Source organism: Oryx dammah, unplaced genomic scaffold, assembly GCF_014754425.2.
Source record: "Oryx dammah isolate SB20612 unplaced genomic scaffold, SCBI_Odam_1.1 HiC_scaffold_13, whole genome shotgun sequence".
In the NCBI taxonomy this organism is placed as follows: domain Eukaryota; kingdom Metazoa; phylum Chordata; class Mammalia; order Artiodactyla; family Bovidae; genus Oryx; species Oryx dammah.
The window spans coordinates 35,321,463-35,347,302 of record NW_024070197.1 but is presented as its reverse complement, the minus strand read 5'-3'; the positions used below and the strand labels follow the sequence as shown (position 1 = coordinate 35,347,302).

Below are 25,840 nucleotides of genomic sequence, written 5' to 3'. Positions count from 1 at the left end.
TGATAAAGTTTGTGTCAGGTTGATTTGGGCATGATGAGTTATGTGTTAAGAGTTAGTAATTATGGATTTAGTTGAGAAAATGATAGACATAGTTTTCTTTTTCTTACATATGCCAGTTTGCACCAAGCACATTTTTCAACTTATCCGTCCATCTCATGTATATTTTAATCCTTATTCCATACTTATATTAATAATGTTCAGTTATTTTTTAATATCTATAGACTCTATAATGAAGTCCCCATTGCCATTTTTTTCTATGCCCCATGCAGTGGAAGTGCTGAGTCCTAACCACTGAACCAGCAGAGAATTCCGTGCCGTTTCTGATATTAGCTACTTGTACCTTTACTATTTTTTCTTGCAATATTTTATCAGCTTTATTTACCTTTGCAAATAAACAGTTTTTGCCTGTGCTGAATTTCAGGACTGTATATTTGTATTTAATTTCATTACATTCTACCCTATATTTATTTTCACCTCGCTCCTGGTTTTTAATTTTCTGTTCACTTTCAGCCTTTTTGAAGTGGATGCTTAGATAATTGGTTTTGAGCATTTATTCTTTTCTAATACAGACATTTAAGGCTAATTTCTCTCTAGGCACTGTGTTAGCTGTGTTTCACAAGTTTGTCATGTCATTATATTCTTATCATTCATTTTTCAAGTGTGCTAATTCTCTTTGTGATTTTATTCTGTTTTCCAGTCATTTAGAGATGCATGGCTTAATTTCCAATACTTGGGATCATTTCAGACAGAGTTTTTTGTTATTTATTTCTAGTTTAATTCCACTGTGTTAAGAAAGTGTACTCTGCTTTGAGTGCTTAGACTTGATTTATGGCCTAATTTTGGCTATGTTCGGTAAATGTTTCAAGTGCGTTTGGCAGTTATCATATTTTTATAATTTTCAAGAGCAGTGTTTATATACATTTCAACTGGACAGATTCACTAATCATGATATTCAAATACTTTCTATCCTTAGTAATTTCTTGTTTACTTGTTTGATTGGTAGAGAGTTGTAGGATAAAATTTTCATCTACAAGTGTTGACTTGTCTATTTCATTATTTGTATATGTCATTTCTTTTTTTTTGCTTTATGTACTTTGCTATATTATTATGTATATATAACTTTAGAATTTTTATATCTTCCTTTTGAATTTAATTATTTATCATTATGAAAAATGTCTCTCTATCTTTGGTAATATTTCTTTCTCCTTAGTCTATAGCTGAAATATTTTGGGTTTAATTTGCATAGATCTTCTTACAATCATTTGTCTTTATGTGTTCTTATACTCAGAGAAGGCGATGGCACCCTACTCCAGTACTCTTGCCAGGAAAATCCTATGGACAGAGGCTGCAGTCCATGGGGTCGCTAAGGGTCGGACACGACTGAGCGACTTCACTTTCACTTTTCACTTTCATGCATTGGAGAAGGAAATGGCAACCCACTCCAGTGTTCTTACCTGGAGAATCTAAAGGGACGGGGGAGCCTGGTGGGCTGCTGTCTATGGGGTCGCACAGAGTCGGACACAATTGAAGCGACTTAGCAGCAGCAGCAGTTCTTATACTTGAGGTTCATTTCTGATGAAAAGAGCTTCCCTGGTGGCTCAGACGGTAAAGAATCTGCCTGCAGTGCTGAGACCCAGGTTTGATTCCTGGATCAGGAAGATCCCCTGGAGAAGGGAATGGCAACCCACTCCACTATTTTTGCCTGGAAAATCCCATGGATAGATGAGCCTTGCAGGCTACAGTCCACGGGGTTGCAAAGAGTCAGACATGACTGAGCAACTAACACTTTCACTTTATGATTAAAAAAAAAAAGAGAGAGATTTGAAAATTGATGCTTTTTTCCCACTCTGACAAAGAATGTCTTTTAACTAAAGTGTGTAGTTTATTTATAGGCATCTTCCCTGGTGGCTCAGACAGCAAAATATTTGCCTACAATGCGGGAGAACCAGGTTTGATCCCTGGATTGGGAAGATCTTTGGAGAAGGGAATGGCTCCCCTTCAGTATTCTTGCCTGGAGTATTTCATTAATGTGATTTTATATGTGGGTTTTAATTTCTTGTCATTGCTGTTTAGTTGCTAAGTCATGTCCAACTCTTTTGTGACCCTATGGACCATAGCCCACCAGGTTCCTCTGTCCATAGGATTTTCCAGGCAAGAATACTGAAATGGGTTGCCATTTCCCTCTGCAGAGGATCTTCCTGACCCAGGGATCAAACCCTCATCTCCTGCATTTGCAGGCAGATTCTTTACCACTGAGCCACCTGGGAATTGCACTTCAAAATTTTCTTCATCAGTTCTTTCTCATTTTACTTTTCTATTTTTTTTTTTGGATTTGTAAGTTTTAATTTTTTATTTGCCCCAACTAATAGATAAAGGGAGAAATGAAATAATTAAAACATGAATTCAAAAAAAGAAAAGAGGGTTTAACCTATTCACTATATAGTCTTCTATTAATATTATTTTAGTGGTAACCTTAAATATCATATTTATATTTGTGTCACTGACTTATTAGAACATGCTTTAAAGTAATGCCTCAAACATTTTATGTACAATGCAAGGGCATTTATAATGCATTGTTTATGCCGTTTTATTAAGATTTGTTAAACGCATCATGGGAGAAAACCACCCATAATGCTCTGAAATCTTTTCAAATGCCTCCTTGCTATAGACTTGGTCTCTCCATTTCTGGACACTTTGGTAGCCCTGAACTACAATTGTCTCCACAGTCCCATGAGACACTCATAAACTCCAAGCCACTGATTTCTACATGGTTAGAGTTGAATCAGTTAAAGCCCGGAAGGAAATAGGCAATGCTAAACTGAGTCACTTCAATTTGTTTCCTTTCTTTCTGGTAGTTTGGCTTAAGTACTGATTGCCTTTGAATACCTTCTTTTCCTCTAATTTTGTAGTTTCTCAGTGCTGAAAATTAGTCAGATATAAGCTACCATCAGAGACAAAAGCAAAATACATAATTTTCTCCCATCCCATTGTGGTATAATATGTTCATTGTTTCCCCAAGAAAATCAAACTGTAAATCTCCCCATACTTGTGGAACAATGGACAGAATATCACCATAAAATGACCCTAATCCTCCATGAGTTAGTGCCTTGCAAGATTCCGGTATGGTAATTAAGATTGTGTTATCTTTGGTTAATGCTTTGACTACAAAGCCAGAACAGTCTCCTGAGATTCTTTTCCTCAGTCTGTGCTTTGGTCACAATAAATTATGCATTTATTTTGACAGTGCACCAAGATATATAAAACATACTGAGTTACAAAAACAAATACATAATTCAAGATAAATGATTAGCAGAGATGGTAAAATGACTACAGTGACCCACCACCTCACTGTCAAGTACATGATAGTAAAATAGATGATGTTGGTTTATTCCCAGATGTTAATGTTAAATGGTTTGAATATATGTGAATGTAAACATAGACATACATAATTACTTCCATATATTGATACTTCCTCTGGCTGCCTTTATAGCCACAAAATCATCTATCAATATATACTAGAAAGGCAACTAGACAGAATATCATGTATTCTTTTAATAAGACTTAAAAAGATATATTGGGTGAAATATGTGAATCAATAAGTAACAAGAAGCATGGTGTATTTTTTATAACTGTATTTGGAGAAGCAATGCAGAACACCTGTATATAATGGTGTTGTGAATCTCAGAATTTCTGTAAACCAATCTTTCTCTCCCTCCCTCTCTCTGTTTCTTGCTATAGGTAAAAGTTAGTTGCTAGAGGTAAAAATGTTAAAACTACTTACTCTGTTAGAGGAAGGTTAATAAACTCTTCCTGGACCCAATAAATCTATCATGCAAATTTGCAATGTAGAGTAACAGAAATGCTGACAGGGACACCAAGTATCAAGCTTACTTCCAAACATTGCAAGAAAACACAAGCCAGTATTGAAATCTTCAATGTTGTTAGGAAAATAATTGCAAATAATGGTGAAAAAGAAAAACAACTGTATTTGTCTGTTTTTTTTTGTTTGTTTGAACTAAATTTATGGAGAATGGCATGAAGCCCTGTATGCTACCAAAATACTTTCAAAAAATAAGGTCAAAAATGAAAAGTGATTTTTCCTTAACACACCAGGGGAAAAAAGGATGCAAGAGAAAGCCATTGCCAGCAAAATGCTAAGTTCTCTTGTTGGCAACGGCACTCTTGCTGTTGTAAATAATCTACTTGCTTGTGATAGTCTGTTCCTGACATGGCCTAGCACTACTGGGGTGGGTCTTTGATTAAAGTCATTGGTGTAAAAAGTAACTTACGCCCATGGGCACATTCCTCTATAACATTAATCATTTTGAGGTCTGTTTTCTCCACCAAGATGCTGGAACCATCAGTGGAGAATGAACCACTTTAGTTGACTTCTTTCTGAGCTCCATTAGAGGAAATGGAAAACTGTATGCTTGGGGTCCAAGCTTTGAGTATTCGCTATATAAGTCTTACTCAGTACAATCAAGGAGAAGGCAATGGCACCCCACTCCAGTACTCTTGCCTGGCAAATCCCATGGACGGAGGAACCTGGTAGGCTGCAGTCCATGGGGTCTCGAAGAGTCAGACACGACTGAGCGACTTCGCTTTCACTTTTCACTTTCATGCATTGGAGAAGGAAATGGCAACCCACTCCAGTGTTCTTGCCTGGAGAGTCCCAGGGATGGGGGAGCCTGGTGGGCTGCTGTCTATGGGGTCGCACAGAGTTGGACACAACCGAAGTGACTTAGTGGCAGCAGCAGGAGCAGTACAATCAAAGTGATAGTCAATTCCTATTTGGAAACCCAAAGCCTACTCCAGAATAATCTATACCAGGTATATCAGAGTGCCATCATCATCTTAAGAAACTGTTTGCTATTTATTGAATGCTTACTTTCAGGCACCATGTTTTTATCTCTATACAACTCTACAGCTAAAGTAATATGATTATCTCTTTTCATAAACATTTAACAAGTTAATAATTGTAATTTTAAACTTCTGTGCTTTTCTCATTAAAAAAAAAACCCTTTAATTGAAGGATAATTGCTTAACAATGTCATGTTGGTTTCTGCTGTACAACAAAGTGAATCAGCTGTATCTATACATATGCCCCCTCCCTCTCGAGCCTCTCTCCCGCCCCACGCCCATACCCCCCAGATTATCACAGAGCCCCACGCTGAGCTCCTGCACTCTACAGTAGCTTCCCACTAGTGTTTTATTTCACACCTGTAGTGTATACATGTCAGTGCGGCATCCCACCCTCTCCTTCCCCCACTGTGTCTGCAGGCTCATTCTCTACATCTGCGTCTCTGTTCCTGCCCTTCAAATAAGTCCATCAGTACCATTTTTTTCTAGATTCAACCAACAAATATTGACCTTATACTTACTGGGTGCCAGATACTCTTTTAGGACAGGAGATACCAAATAGAAAAGACACACAAACAAAAACATGTGTTATTATATTCACACGTAAATGAGGGTAGGGGTGGAGACTCTCAGGTGTAGATGAAGTGTATGAACCAAAATAAAACGAGGTAGAATAAAAGATACAAATGTTGGTACTCAACTTTTCACTTGGTACATATATATACAGCACTGCAATATCAAGTTTATAGATGTGTTAACCTCCTTTGTCTATTTTCTTATCTGAACAATCGATTCTCTCCTTTCTTTAATTAAAAATCTAATAATTTGACTCTGAGCATTCATCCTCAATATGGAAATGAAATAAGACTGACTCCTTTTTCTTGATGATTCCTGGAAAACTATATCTACTCTCAGCAGAGGCCTGCTGGCCGCTAGAGATGATCACAGAGTTAACGGCTTCCAAAGGTCCAAGGTCAAGTACGTCCTTCAGTACTTCTGCCAACTGATGCTTTGAAGAGGGTACCGCCTATTGGCAGGGGGCGGTGGGTCCTGGGGGAATGGGGTTTTCTTTTTAATTTTCTTTTATGGAGGAAATTATTGAATTCTGGCTATTCAAGCCATAACTGACAAAATACTAAACAAAGGTACTAAATTCACTTCATTTGAAACATCTAAAATAAAAACTTAGGCAGTTTTTCTCAAATTCTCATGGATTTCAGAACATTTGGTAAAATCTGACTCGATGTGTTTGACTGGAGCCTGTGCATATGTGTGTGGTAAGTTGCTTCAGTCAGGTCCGACTCTTTGCAACCTCGGGGACTGTAGACTGTCAGGCTCCTCTGTCCATGGGGATTCTCCGCAAGAAAGCTGGAGTGGCTTGCCATGCCCTCCTCCAGGGGATCTTCCTGACCCAGGGATTGAACCCATGTCTCTTATGTCTCCTGCACTGGCAGGCGAGTTCTTTACCATTGGTGCCACCGACAATGCCCTAATTGGAGCCCAGAAACTCTTATTAGGAAAAAATAATCAAAAAAGGATTTCAGAGTTATTTATTTAGTTTTGGCTGTGCCGGGTCATTCCTGTGTAAGGACTTTTTCTAGCTGTGACGAATGGGGGCTACTCTCTAGCTGCAGTTTGTAGCCGTCTCATTGTGGTGGCTTCTCTCGTTGCAGAGCGTGGGTTCTGGAACGTGTGGGCTTCAGTACTTATGGCACACGGGCTTGGTTGCTGTGCAGCATGTGCCTCTTCCTTGACCAGGGATCGAACCGGTGTCCTCTGCATTGGCAGGTGGATTCTTAACCACTGGACACCACGAAAGTCCTGGATTTCAGAACTTTGATCACATTCAGTATGATAAGAATCATAGTAAGAAAATCCCTCCTTCATTTAAAAATCTTACTCTGTCTATACCATGAATTTTATGAGGGTTCAGAAGAGAACATTAATATTTGTTTCATTTTTATGTATTCTAGTGAAGATTTGGTTCTAGAAACAACAACAACAACAAACACGTCCGAGCATCTGGCAGTAGAAATTTAGACTTTAAGGCCACTTTGCTGTTGTTGCTGTTTAGTCACTAAGTTGTGTCTGACTCTGCCGCCCCATGGACTGCAGCATGCCAGGCTTCCTTGTACATCACCATTTCCCAGAGTTTGCTCAGACTCATGTCCATTGAGTTGGTGATGACATCCAACCATCTCAGCCTCTGTCATCCCCTTCTCCTCCTGCCTTCAATTTTTCCCAGCATCAGGGTTAAGCCAACTAGTAAGCGGGTATTCTCATTTGGCAAGCTCTTATTCTACCTGGATAGTACTTTTTGGTTCACTGTTGTATTCAGCATATAGAACGATAACTGGTACATAAGAAGTCAACCTAAAGTCAAGATAATACCTATCTGAGGGTTACTGAGAGGACTGAATGAAATTATATATGAAAGTGAAAACTACTCAGTTGTGTCTGACTCTTTGCAACCCCATGGACTAAACAGTCCATGGAATTCTCCAGGCCAGAATACTGGAGTGGGTAGCCATTCCCTTCTCCAAAGGATCTTCCCAACCCAGGGATTGAACCCAGGTCTCCTGCATTGCAGACGGATTCTTTACTAGCTGAGCTACCAGGGAAGGCCAAAAGAAAGTTGCTCAGTCGAAAATACTAAGCAAATTGCAAAATTTTAGGTCAGGCCATGTTTTTGGCCTGTGTTGTAATTTGCTCCTAACTTTCTAATTACCGCCTTACTGACTCAAATTCCTCTGAGGTCTTGTCACCTCCATGCCTAATTCTACAAGTGCATTTTTCTCCTCAGCCATTTTTCCAGGAACTGAAACCATGTCATATAAACAATTTTTTCAAGACACTTCATAGTCTAGGCTAAAGGGGAAGCAACTAAGACTTGTTTATACCTTGAGGCACATTTTGGCTCACTCTAAGATTAAAGTGCTTTCCAACACAGCTGCTCAAAAGAAAAACCCATCAGTCCCCCAAGGTAGTGAGTTTCTGACCACAGCAAGCATATGATCATAGAATGAGGCTGTGGGAAAGGCAAGCAGAGTACCAGATGGTGGATAGGGGGTAGGTTTAATATCTGCTCTAATCTTTAAATCAAAGCAAACATTGCATTTTTATTCCAACTCATGTTAACTTATTTATGTTAGCTATTTATTTTGAATTTATTTAGTAAAAGTTATCTCCAGAGTTGACTCAGTGAAACTATATTAGGAATTTTTCTAATAATTTTCCAACTCATCTGGTTGCTCCATTGAAATTACAGGTCATGCATTCACACCACTACAAATTGCTGTCTTTCCTGTATGCAAGTTGACTCTGATTTGTTTATACAGAATTTGAGAATTTCCCCCCTCTAACGTCTTACTATTTGACTGGTGATGATATTGCTCCCAGAATTTTCTACTGAAACAAACAAACAAACAAAAACTCTGCTAATGAGTTCCACTCTGTAGTTTCTCATCCAAAGATCCATATTTACTTCTAATTGAGTGCACAAGAGCAATTCAGAGTTTTATTATTTCAAGTATTGCCTATCCAGGTGATTTTTCATAACTATGTGAGAATAAAAAGATTCTATAACTTTTAATTTCTTGCACATAAACCTTCATTATGATTTTGTCTCAGGATAGTGTTGGAATTTGCTCAAGACTAAAAAGAATTAATTGCCTAATGTATTAAGACAATTAAAACAAATCATTTCATCATATGAATAACAAAGAATATAGTCTCAGAGTAATATAGAAAATGAAGTCAAAAGTAGGGATGTGAAAAAAAGGAAGCTAATAATGATATATGTTCAGCTTAGTGTTTATTATCCAGTTAGTTTTAGTATCCATTATACAGATGACAAAACAAAGGTATAAACTATCTCACATCCTTGAGTCAAACAATTAAAAGACACTGATATGATACAGGGTTTGGAATTAATGAATGCCTCATTCCAAAGCACATCCAAATCTCTTACAGTTATACGATATTTGCCTTAAATATTAGCTTGATAGATATAGACACTACAGAAATAGAGTTACAAAGCCATATACTAGCAGAGAGGATTTTCCTCTAGAAGTGTATCTGGAGTGAAATAATTTGCCATGAATACACTACGCCTTCTCTCCATTAAAAACAAACAAACAAAAAAACCAGTGTGAGGGATTAAAAAAACACTGGCTTAAAGGAAACATGATACTTGTATCTCTGAGGTAAAAGAATGTCCAATCATGTTTTAACCATCTCAATATAGTACAGGGTCCAAATGGGCACACTGAATTAACATAGTGAATAAGAAGAGTAAAAAGTTGGTTTAGAGGGCAGTTGCGTTAAGAGTGTGGTGATAAGAACTCTAGACTAGAATGCAGGGTCAGCCTAGGACCCTTAATAACGTTGTTTAATTGTTTGCATACAGCAGGAAACATATTTCCTCTCTCCATGCTTCACATTACACTTTATAAAAACAAAAAGGTAATTGTATTGCACTGAGTTGTGGTGAACTTTCCAGTTCAAATATTTGAAGATGTCTATGGAAATTAAGCATGTTGTTATACTACCAGTTAATTATCCAGTGGAATTAGGTATTAGCCAATGCTCTTTAAGCCAAGATAAATGTTAACAGTCTAGTACTCGTCTACATGTTGTCCCTCCATTCATTTATTCAATCAATCATTCATTCAGTAAATATTTATTGAAGACTTAATGATTATCAGATACTCCATAGCTGTTGAGGTGGTATCAATTTACATTCTATCCACGGAGAAGGATTCATGAACAGTATACACAATAGTAACTAAATTATATAGCATGTAAGAAAGGATTAAATGCTAATAAAAACAAAGCAGACTTTGGAAGATATGGCACTGGTGGTGGTAAGGGTCAGGCTTATTTGAGTTACTCATGACCACAGCAGGAGGATGCAGACTCTAGGCAGAGGAAACAGCTGTTGCAAAGATTCTAAAGGGAGAGCGGGGTGACTGCCTAGAAGTATCCAATCACAGATTTCTAGGCGGTTAGCAAGCAAAGTTATTTTCTTAGGGCTAGTGATTGACTTGCACATAGTGGTGATCGACTTGACAGACTGCAGAAAGAATCAAGCAAAATCATTTTCTTGATAACTGAGACTGAGACAACTTAAAGACAAACTTCCTTTAGGTTTTTTAAAAATATAAATTTACTTATTTTAATTGGAGGCTAATTACTTTACAATATTGTAATTGTTATGCCATACGTTAACATGAATCTGCCACAGGTGTACATGTGTTCCCCATCCTGAACGCCCCTCCCACCTCCCTCCCCATCCCATCCCTCTGGGTCATCCCAGTGCTCCAGCCCCAAGCATCCTGTATCACGCATTGAACCTGGGCTAGTGATTCATTTTATATATGAAAATATACATGTTTTAATGCCATTCTCCCAAATCACCTCACCCTTGCCCTCTCCCGCAGAACCCAAAAGACTGTTCTATACATCTGTGTCTCTTTTGCTGTCTCGCATACAGGGTTATCGTTACCATCTTTCTGAATTCCATATATATACGTTAGTATACTGTACTGTTATTTTTCTTTCTGGCTTACTTCACTCTGTATAATAGGCCCCAGTTTCATCCACCTCATTAGAACTGATTCAAATGCATTCTTTTTAATGGCTGAGTAATACTCCATTGTGTATAGGTACCACAGCTTTCTAATCCATTCATCTGCTGATGGACATCTAGGTTGCTTCCATGTCCTGTCTATTATAAACAGTGCTGCGATGAACACTGGGGTACACGTGTCTCTTTCAATTCTGGTTTCCTCGGTGTGTATGCCCAGCAGTGGGATTGCTGGATCAGGCTTGGGTTATTAACTTTAAAATGTACAACCAATTGCTGTATTCTTAGAGGATATTTCCTTAGGAAATCTCTCTTCTGATATATTCCCACCTCAAAATATTTGTGAGAATTTTGTGCCCCTTTTTCCCTCCATATTTTGGGAGGTTAGATTATTTTTACCTTTCTAACGTACTTAGCATATTATAAGCATGTGCTTAAAAACCCTGTAATTATATTCAAAAAGTAGCCATTACGATTATTTGCTCATTGAATGAAGATTTGCCAATCAGGATGCGATACTTATACAAAGTATCTGTACATACAAAGTATGCTGTAAGCTATGAGGTTTATAGAAAAGTGTAAAATGTAGTCTCTGCCCTTGAGGACATTAGTCTGGGAGGGAATAGAAGGCACATGCACAAATAACTATAATTATAACTTAGATCATCACGGCCTTCTCTGAACTCCCATGTAGTTGCAGGAAAATGTATACTTTCCAAAAGAAGGTAACATTTGATCCGAACCTTGAAAGAAAAGTAGTAGCTGGAAATGTAGGGAAATGACAGGGTGTTCAGGAAAGAAAAAATGTAATGAGAAAAGGTCCAGAGGTAGAATCACATGCACATTGCGAGGGAAGAAGTGATGAGTAACAAGGGTTTTGACAAGACTGTAGTTATAAGACAATTATGTAGTTTGGGGGTAATATAGTTTTTGTATCCTTTTATCCTGAGACAGTTTTCTCAAGTTGAAAACCATAGCCATACATTACTTTACTTAGATTATTTATTTATTTGAGCTGGGTCTTTGTTTCTGGGTGTGGGCTTTCTCCAGCTGTGGTGAGCAGGGCCTTCTCTGCAGTTGTGGTGTGCAGACCATTGCGGTGGCTTCTCCTGTTGCAGAGCATGAGCTCTAGAGCACTGGCTCAGCAGGGCAGTGGCTCAGCACCCCTCTCTTCTCACCCTCAATATTTCTAGCATCAGGGTCTTTTCTAATGAGTGAGCTATCCGCATCAGATGGCTCAAGTATTGGAGCTTCAGCTTCAGCACCAGTCCTTTCAATTAATGTTCAGGGTTGATTTCCTTTAGGATTGACGGGTTTGATCTCCTTGCAGTCCAAGGGACTCTCAAGAGTCTTCTCCAACACCACAGTTCAAAAGCATCCATTCTTCGATGCTCAGCTTTCTTTACAGTCCAACCCTCATATCCATGACTACTGGAAAAACCATAGCTTTGACTAGATGGACCTTTGTTGGTGAAGTGATGTCTCTGCTTTTTAATACACTGGGTTTGTACCATCAGGGAGGTCCAAAATATTATAGCCACCCATTGTTATTGATAATTGGCATTTCTTTTCTTTTTCTTTTTAGCTTTCAAAATTTTATTTATTGAATTTTTGACCACACCTGAATCATGTGGGATCTTGGTTCCTGATCAGGACTAAACCTGTACCCCCTGCATTGGAAGGCAGAGTCTTAACCACTGGAAGGCCAGGGAAGTCCCCCGGAAGCTTTTTTTTTTAAATTTTATTTAATTAAAAAATATTATTTATTGGGTGCCAGTTAAAAACGTTGTGATAGTTTCAGATGAACAGTAAAGGGACTCAGCCATACATATATATATATAATAGCAGTATTCTAAAGAAGTAATTCCTCATTTAAACTGTTTTATTTTTTAAAAGGCCTTGATACTACTTATGAGATAAACTCAGAACTCCTAACATTTCTGGATTTCAGTGTAGAGTCTCAAACTGAGTTCTGTTCAAATATAAAATCCTTATAGTTTCCTTGGAAAAGTGAAAGTGAAAGTCACTCAGTCGTGTCTGACTCTTTGCGACCCCATGGACTATACAGTCCATGGAATTCTCCAGGCCAGAATACTGGAGTGGGTAGCCTTTCCCTTCTCCAGGGGATCTTCCCAACCCAGGGATCGAACCCAGGTCTCCTGTATTGCAGGTTATCAGCTGAGCCACAGGGAAGAATAGTTTCCTTGGAAGAGACATATTATTAATATTATTTGCTTAAAGAAAATTTTTGAAAGGCTTTGTGGATACAAGAAACAACCCCAAAGCCACATAGCTGGCTAGATTACAAAGATGTGTCTTAAAACAAGGACTTCATTTAATCCAAAGATGAAGCTCCACAACCAACATAGCTAACAGGTTTTATGAAGTAGCAGGGAAGCTACATGGACATTCTCAGCTTTTAATAATCTCTAAAGTTTTAGGGCTTAAGCAACTCTAAGAGTACTTAGGAAGTATTTAATATTAAATATTTCAATGGTATTAATAGTGTTATTTAAGACTTTAAGTAGTTTCAGACTATTTTAACTGCCTTTTGTAGCATACTACTTTTGTAGGAACCAAAAGTATTAGTTTGTGTGGTAATTAACCAAGTCAGTATGGTAATTTTAAACCACGGCCCCAAAATTGTTGACATGCATCTCATTGCAAGGTGGAGGTTTATGTTCTGTGTTCTATTACTAGTCAATAGTATATATTAAAAAAGTGACACTGCAGAAATTTCTAGACTTAAGTTTACAGAGCTAGCAGCTTCCACTCGCCGTCTTTGTTGGGAAACACAGACACTAGTCAATAAAGAACCCAAGCTGCCTGTTAGCCAGTTACCAACCAATGTGGCCTCCATATGAGTAAACTGTCTTAGAATTGGATGGTCAGCCACGTTCAGGTTATCTAGCTGGGATTATATTCTGCACAGACAAGCTGACCCTGACAAGGACTGCTCACATTTCAGGTTTGTGAGTAAAATATTCATTGTTGCTTTCTTTATGCCATTAAATTCGGGAGTAGTTTGTTTTGTAATAGTAGATAATTAGAACAGATTTTAGTGTTTGGATATAAGGTGCTACTGTAATGAAAACTTAAAACTTGTGGCACTGGTTTTAGGACCAGGTTGCAGACAGCAACTAGATAAATTGGGGAGACTTGGTGAAAGCCTGAAGGGCCCCAGGGAGAGTGTCTAAAGGCTAAAGGATGTGAGGGGGCTGTTGACAAAGTCTTAGAGTAATGAAAATAGGGAAAGTTTTACGGGAAGTTGGAAGAAAGGAGACCCTTCTATGTAGTGGCTAAACTTTGGACCATGTCACCTGCAGAAGAAAAAGAAACGTATATTCATATCTACTGAATTTGATGATCCAATTAAGAGCTTCCAGGGAGAGGCAGAATTTTTAAGATGCCACATCACTTCTTCTTGTTGACTAAATAAAATGTGAATGAAGAGAAATTAGCTGAAGAAGTAAATTTTCCATCAAGACTGGTCAGGTGTGAAAATAAAACTCTTTCATTAGCAGCGTCTCCAGATAAAAACAATACTCAAATTAAGAAACACATCAGCCCACAGATCAAATACAGATTGGGACAACAGAACCCTTTGTTAGTAATATCTCAGAATGATCTGAAGTTCCTCATGGGAACTTTCAGAGAGAAAAGTCTCTGTGAAGATTTTAAGGACAGGACAGTCTCCCGGATCCTCTCTGTTATTAATAAAAATCTTAAGAGTATCAACCACAGCAGTTTTTCTCTTTTCTATTTTCTATTCCCAGGGTCAAGAAGGGTTCATCATGAAGGGGTGTTTTTAAAAAATGTTCTAGTTTTGAGTAAAAGAATAAAAGGATACAAGAGAGATTCTTATGGTGAGAGAGATGCATTAGCTCATGTTAGCTGTGATGATTACGCAAGAAATGACACATGTGCTAGAATTGCACAGAGCTAACCTCTCTCTCTCACTCACTCACACACAGACGACAAGTAAAACTGGGGCTATCTGAATTCATCTGGATAGATTGTATGGATGTCGGTATCCTGATTGTGATTTACTACAGTTTTACAAGATGTTACCATTAGAAGAGGCTGTACAAAGGGTGCACAGGAACTTTCCACATATACATTTTTTACAATTGCATGAAAATATATAATTATATTATATATGATAAATTAATAGATTAAATAAGTAAATAACAACTTCCTGATGATCATCATCTACCTAAAGCTGAAAAACCAAATATGGCTTTCCAAACTGTTAACAGAAGTTTTGCAATAAGGGAGGAGCTAGTCCAGGTTGATGCTTTTCAATTTACGGTCCACACTGCAGTATGATCATCACTTGGAAACTTGTTACATATGCAGAGTCCCAGGCACTAATTCAGACCCCAAGATGCAGAAACCCTGAGGGTGGGGCCAAGTAATCTGTGCTTCAGTAAGCCCTCCAGTTGGATGGGATACATACTGAAATCTGAGAAACACTGAACTAGAATTTTGTTTTGTGATACCTATTAAGCAGATACTAACTAAAATCTTGCTATTTACATTTACTCCACTAACCAGTATCATCAAAATCATCTGCCAGCATATTAGAAATGCAGAATCTGTGCTTTAGACTTAAGAGAATCCAAATCTGCATTTTTACAGGATCTCCAGTTAACTCAAAGGCATACAAAAGCTAAAGAAGTGGTGCCTTAGTCCTTTTGTTGAACAAGTATGTACATCCCATGAAAATACAATTTCTAGTGAGAGTGAGGACATTTGGGCGCCCACTTTCTGCTGAGTCAGGGATATTGCACACGTTGCCCCAGATCACACATCCTATAAACAGCACACCTAAGATTTGAATTTACATAGTAAAGGGAAACAGGAAAGATCTTTCTGGTCTGGATCCCTCCAGACCCTACGCTCATAAGCACGATGCTCACTTGTCCAGTCTTTCTTCATCTATTAGTCCAGCTCCTGTGGGCCAAGTCTGGTTTCCAGCTATTTACAACAGGGAGTGTCTGAACTGCAGACACTCATACCAGGGTCAGAATAGATACTATTATTCCCTCAGGCAGCTTTGACCATATTACTCTCCAGACGCTAAGCTCATCACAGGAACCTTGGACACACCACCCAGGATGTTCCGGTTTCAAGACTGCAGACTTCCCTTGTTCTCCTCCTCCCCACAGCCACCCCCTCCACCCCTCCGGCCATGCCCGCGTCGATCCTTCTATGTGCATCGCAAGGCACACACTCCTAGTTGATCGAGTACACATTAGCTGTAAAATAATACGATGGGGAGCTAGAGTTGAAAGGGAAATCTCTGATTGTCCCTGACTGGATTTTCTGCCTATTTATCTTCTAAACTTCAATTCTGTGGAAGTTGCTGAAAGAACCAAATGTTATCTGAATGCACAACTGACAGCATAGAAAATCATTTACCGTTTTTATGTCTAGGATTTAACTTCCATAAAATAGTAAAATTCCACATTAGTAGGTGGTTTAGGGATTTCAGACGGAGGGGTAGTTTTTTTTAATCCTTTTTGCTAAATAAGTAGGGAGGCATAGCTAGAAAATGCTTCAAAGCTGTTAAAGAATAGATTAGGATTCTGTATATTTTGTAGAATCCTCAGAAGTGAGATGATAAATAAAGTTATATCTGTAACAATAAAACAAATAGCTAATGGAGCAAAGTAGACTCTCATTAATAATGGTAAGTATTATTTTTGAGCATCATATTCTAGCTTTGGCTAGCCCCTGGAAATTCAAAGATAAATAATTTAGGTTGAACAATACACTGTAATAATCAAATGAATGAATACCTCTAATATAACTAGCTGTCAATTTCAATGTGCCAGGCATGATGCTAGCTGCTAAGTAGGTGCCTTCTCTACAATCAAAGTGAATATTATCATTCACGGTTCACAAAGGAAACTGAAGCTCAGAAACATTAGGGCATGGGGGGCACTTTCCCATAAACACAACCCACATGGGCCCCCAGAATTCAAACAAAGAGCTGTCTGCCCAGAACTCATTCTTTGATGACAGAAGTGGGAAGGAGCCCTGAAACGAGACCATAAGCTGTCCATCGAAAGAAAGGATGGATTTTAGATTCAGACCAGAGTGCTACCCAACTTCTACATTTTCCCTGTATTTCCCCACAGATGGCTCCAAATGTGCTCAGTTTATCTTTGGAAAAGTAAGACTAATTACTACCATCTACATGAATCGCTAACCATTCACATCCAATTAGTGACGCAGCATAATAACCATTATACGTGTCCATAAACTGTCAGATTAATGTTGCTGTACATTTCATTTTGTCTCAGCACTGAACAAAGTATACCAAAGATTCTCTGTCTTCATGTGTCATGAGATTTTGAGAGGAAAAATAGAGCAAACTGACACATTTGCTGCTGCTGCTGCTAAGTCGCTTCAGTCATGTCCGACTCTGTGTGACCCCATAGACGGCAGCCCACTAGGCTCCTCCATCCCTGGGATTTTCAAGAGTACTGGAGTGGGGTGCCATTGCCTTCTCCAAACTGACACATTTAGGGTGAAGGTAATGGGTAGCATGACATAGACCAAGAGACTGACTAATCTACATTAGTTCTCAGTTCTCCAAGGCTTTATTTTTTATAAAATGCATAAAGGGTTTTAAAAAAATTATGTGTAACATAGGCAAAATTATTTAAAGTCAATGAATTTTTAAGGGATTTCACGTCTTGATTCATTCCACTGTCACTCACCTTATTTACTCCAATGTTTGAGTCATATCTTCCAGATAGCCTTTCTAAAAAAGAACTTTTGCTCAACCTACTGTTATCAAGTCAAGTTATCCACAGTTCTTTTAGTCAGACTTCTTTGATTTCCAATGCACTATGGACACACTTCAAACCGCCCCCCCGACCCTGTAGTCTTGGGGATGCAATGTCCTCAAGCCATGTACTTTAGGGCCATATTTAGGGTCAGTGGAGATGGATCTCCCTGGTTCTGAACTTTAGACACCCTCTAACATGCATTAAGTCCAAATGGTATTCACTCCTAAACTATCAAAGCCTAGAATAGTACAGACTGTTGGGATATGCCAATGCCTAAGATAAAGGCATTGTTAGGTTTTTCATAGTTTATTTAGCAGCTCTGTCTTGTAGTTCTTTCTCACAGATTTAACACATAGTTCTGCGAGTAGAGGAAACAAACACTTTACTTTGTGAGGTGTTTCTAATGATATAGGTCTATAGAAAAAGCCCTCAGGATAGACCTCAACTCCAATGCTTCTTTTTTTAAAGTATTTATTTATTCATTAATTAGGCTGTGTCGGATCTTATTGCATCCCACGGGATCTTTCATGTGGTTCACAGACTCAATTTGTGTCAAACAGGGCTCAGTTGCCCTGAAGCATGCAGGATCGAACCTGCATCCCTTGCATTTCATGGAGGGTTCCTAAAAACTGTACCACCAGGAAAGTCCCTCCAACGCTGACTTTAATGGGTAAAAACAATTCCCTTTCCTCTTACCCTCAGAATATAACTATAGATATAGATATATATACATACACACTAATAACTCATCTTACAAGTTTAAGAAATAATTTCCAGGTAAATCTATCAAGTTTTCAAAGCAACACTGCAACTACAAACATGAGGTGGTTTGGTCAAGGCTCTTATTGCTGTCCTAGGAAAATGATTTTCTATCTCAGTTTATCTTTTTTCTACACTTGAAAAATGGGTCTAATAATACTTGCCCTTTACATACCTCACAGAAATGTTGCAAAGATTAATGAAATACATGTAAAGAGCTATAAGCCAGATAAATTAAGAGAAAATCATCATTGGATTCTTCAAATAAAATTTCCAGCAGAAATATGTCCCTCCCCACCTTGGTGAGTAATGCAGATATAAGAATGCAGGAATAATGTGATTTTTAAAGAGGTTATTGTTTAAATCAAGTGCTTAAATTGAATGCCTAAATCTCAAATAGATGTGAGAAACAAAGCAAATTTTTCAGGAAAAAGGAATGAAGCTGTCCAAGAATTAGGGAACCAAGAAAGGTATAAACTTCAAATGATACAGTCTGACACTTCAATTGGCACCCAAACTTCAGATAAGATTATTGTCATTAGACCCATGATTCGGAAGACCTAATAAATGGACAATTAGGGTTTATTTCTCCTGGAATTTATCAAAATTAGTTGAGACAGTCATCCAGCCTTTCCCCCCCATCTGTTGCTCAGCAGTGTATGTGTAAATGTCAGTTGATTTAATTTTCATTTCTGCTGCCAGATGTTTGGGCATCAGTTGTTATAGGTATGCAATTGTTTAAAAATGCTCTCACATTAATGCAGGAAAGTTCTACTGTTTTCTGCCTTCTAGGCTTTAACTATGATAAGAACGGAAGTAAGTTTATTGTTTTTAAATATATAACAAGGTCTGAAATTCACATCTAGCTGTACCCAGTACTTCAGCAATAGATGGATACAAACTTTTTAAATTAGATGCCTTCCTTTGAGAAACCCAAGGCTGATTCCATGGGAGGAGAGAAAGGAGTTAGACAGAGAGAGAGAGGAGAGAGATTCTACATCCAGAATATATCTAGAATCAATCTAGATATTTGCAAGTAGTCCATGTGCTGTTAACTTGGATATAGTCTATTGATGTAGCAAGACAGATGTGGTGGACATTTGATTTCCAGAAAGTGCTTGTTCAGTGACCTAGAGGAAAATTGCCCCTATAGATATATCAATCTTATAAAATAGAGATAATGTAACCTATTTATTTAACATTTTATTATCTCAATATTCATTGTACTAAAGAAAGTCAATCGTCTTTTCTCTCTGCAAGTTACTTACGGTATGAAAAGGAGCATCAGGCCAACATTATCCTAGCATTTTAAATACAAGATCAGACTTTTGAGCCCCAAGCATACACAGCTCTAGGGATACATTTATGCGCTTTGGAGAAGATGATCTGCAGACGGATGAGAGATGCGCGCTTCTCCATAAGGAGCAACGCAGCAGGCATCTTGCTCCCTTGAAGGGTGTTTACCAAGATGACTGCTGCCTGATTTGAAAGGGGGTTCAACTCTGTTCATACAGTTCCTAGGTAAAATAGCTACTCCATAAAACTGATAGCACATAGACTCACCTTGGTGCCCTGTGATGACCGAGAAGAGTGTGATGTGGGGGGAGAGGGAGGGAAGGGACATATGTATACATATGAATGACTCACGTTGTTGTACAGCAGAAACTAAGACAACATTGTAAACCAATTATACTCCAATTAAAAAAAATTCAATTAATGGTAATACACAGAGTAACCAATAGGTACTATTATTGTTACCATCGTCATAGATTGTATTACCAGAATCGATCTGGTGTTTATCTGTTATAGCAAAATGAATATTAGTAAAGCACATGCTAATTACAAATTCGTGGAAAATAACTCCAGAAAGAATGAAGGGATGGAGCCAGGGCAAAAACAATACCCAGCTGTGGATGTGACTGGTGATAGAAAACAAGTCCGATGCTGTAAAGAGCAATATTGCATAGGAACCTGGAATGTCAGGTCCATGAATCAAGGCAAATTGGAAGTGGTCAAACAAGAGATGGCAAGAGTAAACGTCGACATTCTAGGAATCAGCGAACTAAAATGGACTGAAATGGGTGAATTTAACTCAGATGAACATTATATCTACTACTGTGGGCAGGAATCCCTCAGAAGAAATGAAATAGCCATTATGGTCAACAAAAGAGTCCGAAATGCAGTACCTGGATGCAATCTCAAAAACGACAGAATGACCTCTGTTCGTTTCAAAGGCAAACCATTCAATATCACCGTAATCCAAGTCTATGCCCCAACCAGTAATGCCGAAGAAGCTGAAGTTGAACGGTTCTATGAAGACCTACAAGACCTTTTAGAAATAACACCCAAAAAAGATGTTCTTTTCATTATAGGGGACTGGAATGCAAAAGTAGGAAGTCAAGGAACACCCGGAGTAACAGGCAAATTTGGCCTTGGAATGCAGAATGAAGCAGGGCAAAGACTAATAGAGATTTGCCAAGAAAATGCACTGGTTATAGGAAACACCCTCTTCCAACAACACAAGAGAAGACTCTACACATGGACATCACCAGATGGTCCACACCAAAATCAGATTGATTATATTCTTTGCAGCCAAAGATGGAGAAGCTCTATACAGTCAGCAAAAACAAGACCAGGAGCTGACTGTGGCTCAGATCATGAACACCTTATTGCCAAATTCAGACTTAAATTGAAGAAAGTAGGGAAAACCGGTAGACCATTCAGGTATGACCTAAATCAAATCCCTTATGATTATACAGTGGAAGTGAGAAATAGATTTAAGGGCCTAGATCTGATAGATAGAGTGCCTGATAAACTATGGAATGAGGTTCGTGACATTGTACAGGAGACAAGGATCAAGACCATCCCCATGGAAAAGAAATGCAAAAAAGCAAAATGGCTGTTTGGAGAGGCCTTACAAATAGCTGTGAAAAGAAGAGAAGCAAAAAGCAAAGGAGAAAAAAAAAGATATAAGCATCTGAATGCAGAGTTCCAAAGAATAGCAAGAAGAGATAAGAAAGCCTTCTTCAGAGATCAATGCAAAGAAATAGAGGAAAACAACAGAATGGGAAAGACTAGAGATCTCTTCAAGAAAATTAGAGGTACCAAGGGAACATTTCATGCAAAGATGGGCTCGATAAAGGACAGAAATGGTATGGACCTAACAGAAGCAGAAGATATTAAGAAGAGGTGGCAAGAATACACAGAAGAACTGTACAAAAAAGATCTTCACGACCCGGATAATCATGATGGTGAGATCACTCATCTACAGCCAGACATCCTGGACTGTGAAGTCAAGTGGGCCTTAGAAAGCATCACTATGAACAAAGCTAGTGGAGGTGATGGAATTCCAGTGGAGCTGTTTCAAATCCTGAAAGATGATGCTGTGAAAGTGCTGCACTTAATATCCCAGCAAATTTGGAAAACTCAGCAGTGGCCACAGGGCTGGAAAAGTTCAGGTTTCATTCCAATCCCAAAGAAAGGCAATGCCAAAGAATGCTCAGACTACCGAAAAATTGCACTCATCTCACGCACTAGTAAAGTAATGCTCAAAATTCTCCAAGCCAGGCTTCAGCAAGATGTGAACCATGAACTTCCTGATGTTCAAGCTGGTTTTCGAAAAGCCAGAGGAACCAGAGATCAAATTGCCAACATCTGCTGGATCATGGTAAAAGCAAGAGAGTTCCAGAAAAACATCTATTTCTGCTTTATTGACTATGCCAAAGCCTTTGACTGTGTGGATCACAATAAACTGTGGAAAATTCTGAACGAGATGGGAATACCAGACCACCTGACCTGACGCTTGAGAAATCTGTATGCAGGTCAGGAAGCAACAGTTAGAACTGAACATGGAACAACAGACTGGTTCCAAATAGGAAAAGGAGTGTGTCAAGGCTGTATATTGTCACCCTGCTTATTTAACTTATATGCAGAGTACATCATGAGAAATGCTGGACTGGAAGAAACACAAGCTGGAATCAAGATTGCCGGGAGAAATATCAATAACCTCAGATATGCAGATGACACCACCCTTACAGCAGAAAGTGAAGAGGAACTAAATAGCCTCTTGATGAAAGTGAAAGAGGAGAGTGAAAAAGTTGGCTTAAAGCTCAACATTCAGAAAACGAAGATCATGGCATCCGGTCCCATCACTTCATGGGAAATAGATGGGGAAACAGTGGAAACAGTGTCAGACTTTATTTTTGGAGGCTCCAAAATCACTGCAGATGGTGATTGCAGCCATGAAATTAAAAGACGCTTACTCCTTGGAATAAAAGTGATGACTAACCTAGACAGCATATTCAAAAGCAGAGACATTACTTTGCCGACTGTCTGTCTAGTCAAGGCTATGGTTTTTCCTGTGGTCATGTATGGATGTGAGAGTTGGACTGTGAAGAAGGCTGAGCACCAAAGAATTGATGCTTTTGAAGTGTGGTGTTGGAGAAGACTCTTGAGAGTCTCTTGGACTGCAAGGAGATCCAACCAGTCCATTCTGAAGGAGATCAGCCCTGGGATTTCTTTGGAAGGAATGATGCTAAAGCTGAAACTCCAGTACTTGGCCACCTCATGCAAAGTGTTGACTCATTGGAAAAGACTCTGATGCTGGGAGGGATTGGGGGCAGGAGGAAAAGGGGACAACAGAGCATGAGATGGCTGGATGGCATCACGGACTCGATGGACATGAGTCTGAGTGAACTCCGGGAGTTGACGATGGACAGGGAGGCCTGGTGTGCTGTGATTCATGGGGTCGCAAAGAGTCAGACACGACTGAGCGACTGAACTGAACTGAACTGGAAAGTCTTAGGGTTATGGAAGGACTTTGCACTGTCTAGCAGAATGATCTTGAGAAAACAACAGCTCAAGCTTTTAACTTTGGGCTACATCATCTGAAATGCAGGATGATACACCCCACTCTGGCTTATTTTCATGTAGTTGTTTTGAGTCTTCAATGCTGCAAAAAATAATCAGTTTACAAAATACATAGTATAAAAATAGAAAGGTAACAATTCCTATTACTAGCAGAAAGGAAACAAAATCTGGAAGCCAAAATCATCCTTATCTGTCAAGGGCTTCGGTTTTATGACTAAATTTTCCAAAATAGAATTCATCTTGCTGGGTTTACTGAGATTTAGGGTTTTGTTCTCAGCCTAATGGGAATGGAAACTTCACTCTTTCGGCACATTCCTTAAGAGAACAGTGCTTCAGCACAGACAAGCATTAGCCAATCCATGGAAGACACCTACTTAACAAGAATGTGAATACATTAAATTACAGTGAAAAACTAAATGTTTACCAAAGACCCTATAGTGTGGTACAATGGTTAGGGCAGTAGGTTTATAGCTTGGCTCCATCAAGTACCACTTGTGAAGTCCTTAAAGCTTAGAGACACGCAATAGCTGTATGATTTTCTCATTTGTACAATGAAGATAATATTCTCAACCATATAAGGAAGTTTTATAAAGTACATGGGTGACTCCATTCAAAATGCTGTGTCAAACTTTGAGGAAAGTAAGCTCAAGAAATGATGGAACAATTGTTATTGTTACAATTGTTGATTTTTTTAACTTAGTTTTTTTCTAATTTATTTATTTTAATTGGAGGCAAATTACTTTACAGTATTGTAATGGGTTTTGCCATACATTGACATGAATCAGCCATGGGTATACATGTGTTCCCCATCCTGAACCGCCCTCCCACCTCCCTTCTTATCCCATCCCTCTGGGTCATCCCAGTTCACCAGCCCTGAGCACCTTGTCTCATGCATGCAACCTGGACTGGTGATCAGTTTCAGATATAATAATAAACATGTTTCAATGCTATTCTCTCAAATCATCCCACCCTGACCATCTCCCACAAAGTGCAAAAGACTGTTCTATATGTCTTCTTTGCTGTCTCACATATAGGGTTATCGTTACCATCTTTCTAAATTCCACATATATGCGTTAGTATACCGTATTGGTGTTTTTCTTTCCGGCTTACTTCACTCTGTATAATAAGCCCCAGTTTCATCCACCTCATTAGAACTGATTCAAATGTATTCTTTTTAATTGCTGAGTAATACTCCATCGTGTATAGGTACCACAGCTTTCTTATCCATTTGTTTGTCGATGGACATCTAGCTTGCTTCCATGTCCTGGCTATTATAAACAGTGCTGCGATGAACACTGGGGTACATGTGTCTTTTTCAATTCTGGTTTCCTTGGTGTGTATACCCAGCAGTGGGAAAGCTGGGTCATCAGTGCAGTTCAGTTCAGTCACTCAGTCATGCTCAACTCTTTGCAACCCCATGAGCTGCAGCACGCCAGGCCTCCCTGTCCAACACCAACTCCCGGAGCCTACCCAAATTCATGTCCATTGAGTCAGTGATGCCATCCAACCATCTCATCCTGTCATTTCCTTCTCCTCCAGCCCTCAATATTCTCAGCATCAGGGTCTTTTCCAATGAGTCAGCTCTTTGCATCAGGTGGCCAAGTAGTAGAGTTTCAGCTTCAACATCAGACCTTCCAATGAACATCCAGGACTGATCTCCTTTAGGATGGACTGGTTGGATCTCCTTGCAGTCCAAGGGACTCTCAAGAGTCTTCTCCAATATCACAGTTCAAAAGCATCAATTTTTTGCTGCTCAGCTTTCTTTATAGTCCAACTCTCACATCTATACATGACTACTGGAAAAACCATAGCCTTGACTAGACGGACCTTTGTTGGCAAAGTAATGTCTTTGCTTTTTAGTATGCTGTCTAGGTTGGTCATAACTTTCCTTTCAAGGAGTAAGCGTCTTTTAATTTCATGGCTGCAATCACCATCTGCAGTGATTTTGGAGCCCCCCCCGCCCCCCCAAAAAATAAAGTCTCTCACTGTTTCCACTGTTTCCCCATTTATTTCCCATGAAGTGACTGGATCAAATGCCATGATCTTAGTTTTCTGAATATTGAGCTTTAAGCCAACTTTTTCACTCTCCTCTTTCACTTTCATCAAGAGGCTCCTTAGTTCTTCTTCACTTTCTGCCATAAGGGTGGTGTCATCTGCATATCTGAGGTTATTGATATTTCTCCCGGCAGTCTTGATTCCAGCTTGTGCTTCTTCCAGCCCAGCATTTCTCATGATGTACTCTGCATAGAAGTTAAATAAGCAGGGTGACAATATACAGCCTTGATGTACTCCTTTTCCTGGTTGGATCCAGTCTGTTGTTCCACATCCAGTTCTAACTGTTGCTTCCTGACCTGCATATAGATTTCTCAAGAGACAGGTCAGGTGGTCTGGTATTCCCATCTCATTCAGAATTTTCCACAGTTTATTGTGATCCATACATTCAAAGGCTTTGGCATAGTTAATAAAGCAGAAATAGATGTTTTTCTGGAACTCTCTTGCTTTTTCGATGATCCAACAGATGTTGGCAATTTGATCTCTGGTTCCTCTGCCTTTTCTAAAACCAGCTTGAACATCTGGAATTTCGTGGTTCACATATTGCTGAAGCCTGGCTTGGAGGATTTTGAGCATTACTTTACTAGCATGTGAGGTGAGTGCAATTGTGGGGAATTTGAGCATTCTTTGGCATTGCCTTTCTTTGGGATTGGAATGAAACCTGACCTTTTCCAGTCCTGTGGCCACTGCTGAGTTTTCCACATTGGCTGACGTATTGAGTGCAACACTTTCACAGTATCATCTTTCAGGACTTGAAATAGCTCAACTGGAATTCCATCGCCTCCACTAGCTTTGTTTGTAGTGATGCTTCTCGTAAGGCCCACTTGACTTCACATTAAAGGATGTCTGGCTCTAGTTGAGTGATCACATCATCATGATTATCTGGGTCATGAAGATCTTTTTTGTACAG

At 39.0% G+C, this 25,840-nt stretch overlaps 1 protein-coding gene and 1 non-coding gene across 2 annotated transcripts in view; both read right to left on the bottom strand.

Moving 5' to 3' along the window:
• The window catches only part of CDH8 (cadherin 8), a 327,579-nt gene that overhangs the window by 14,714 nt on the left and 287,025 nt on the right, over positions 1–25,840 (bottom strand).
• Positions 17,568–17,696, bottom strand: LOC120873351. Its single transcript, XR_005723428.1, has one exon. It is a non-coding gene; the product is annotated as a small nucleolar RNA SNORA18 (small nucleolar RNA).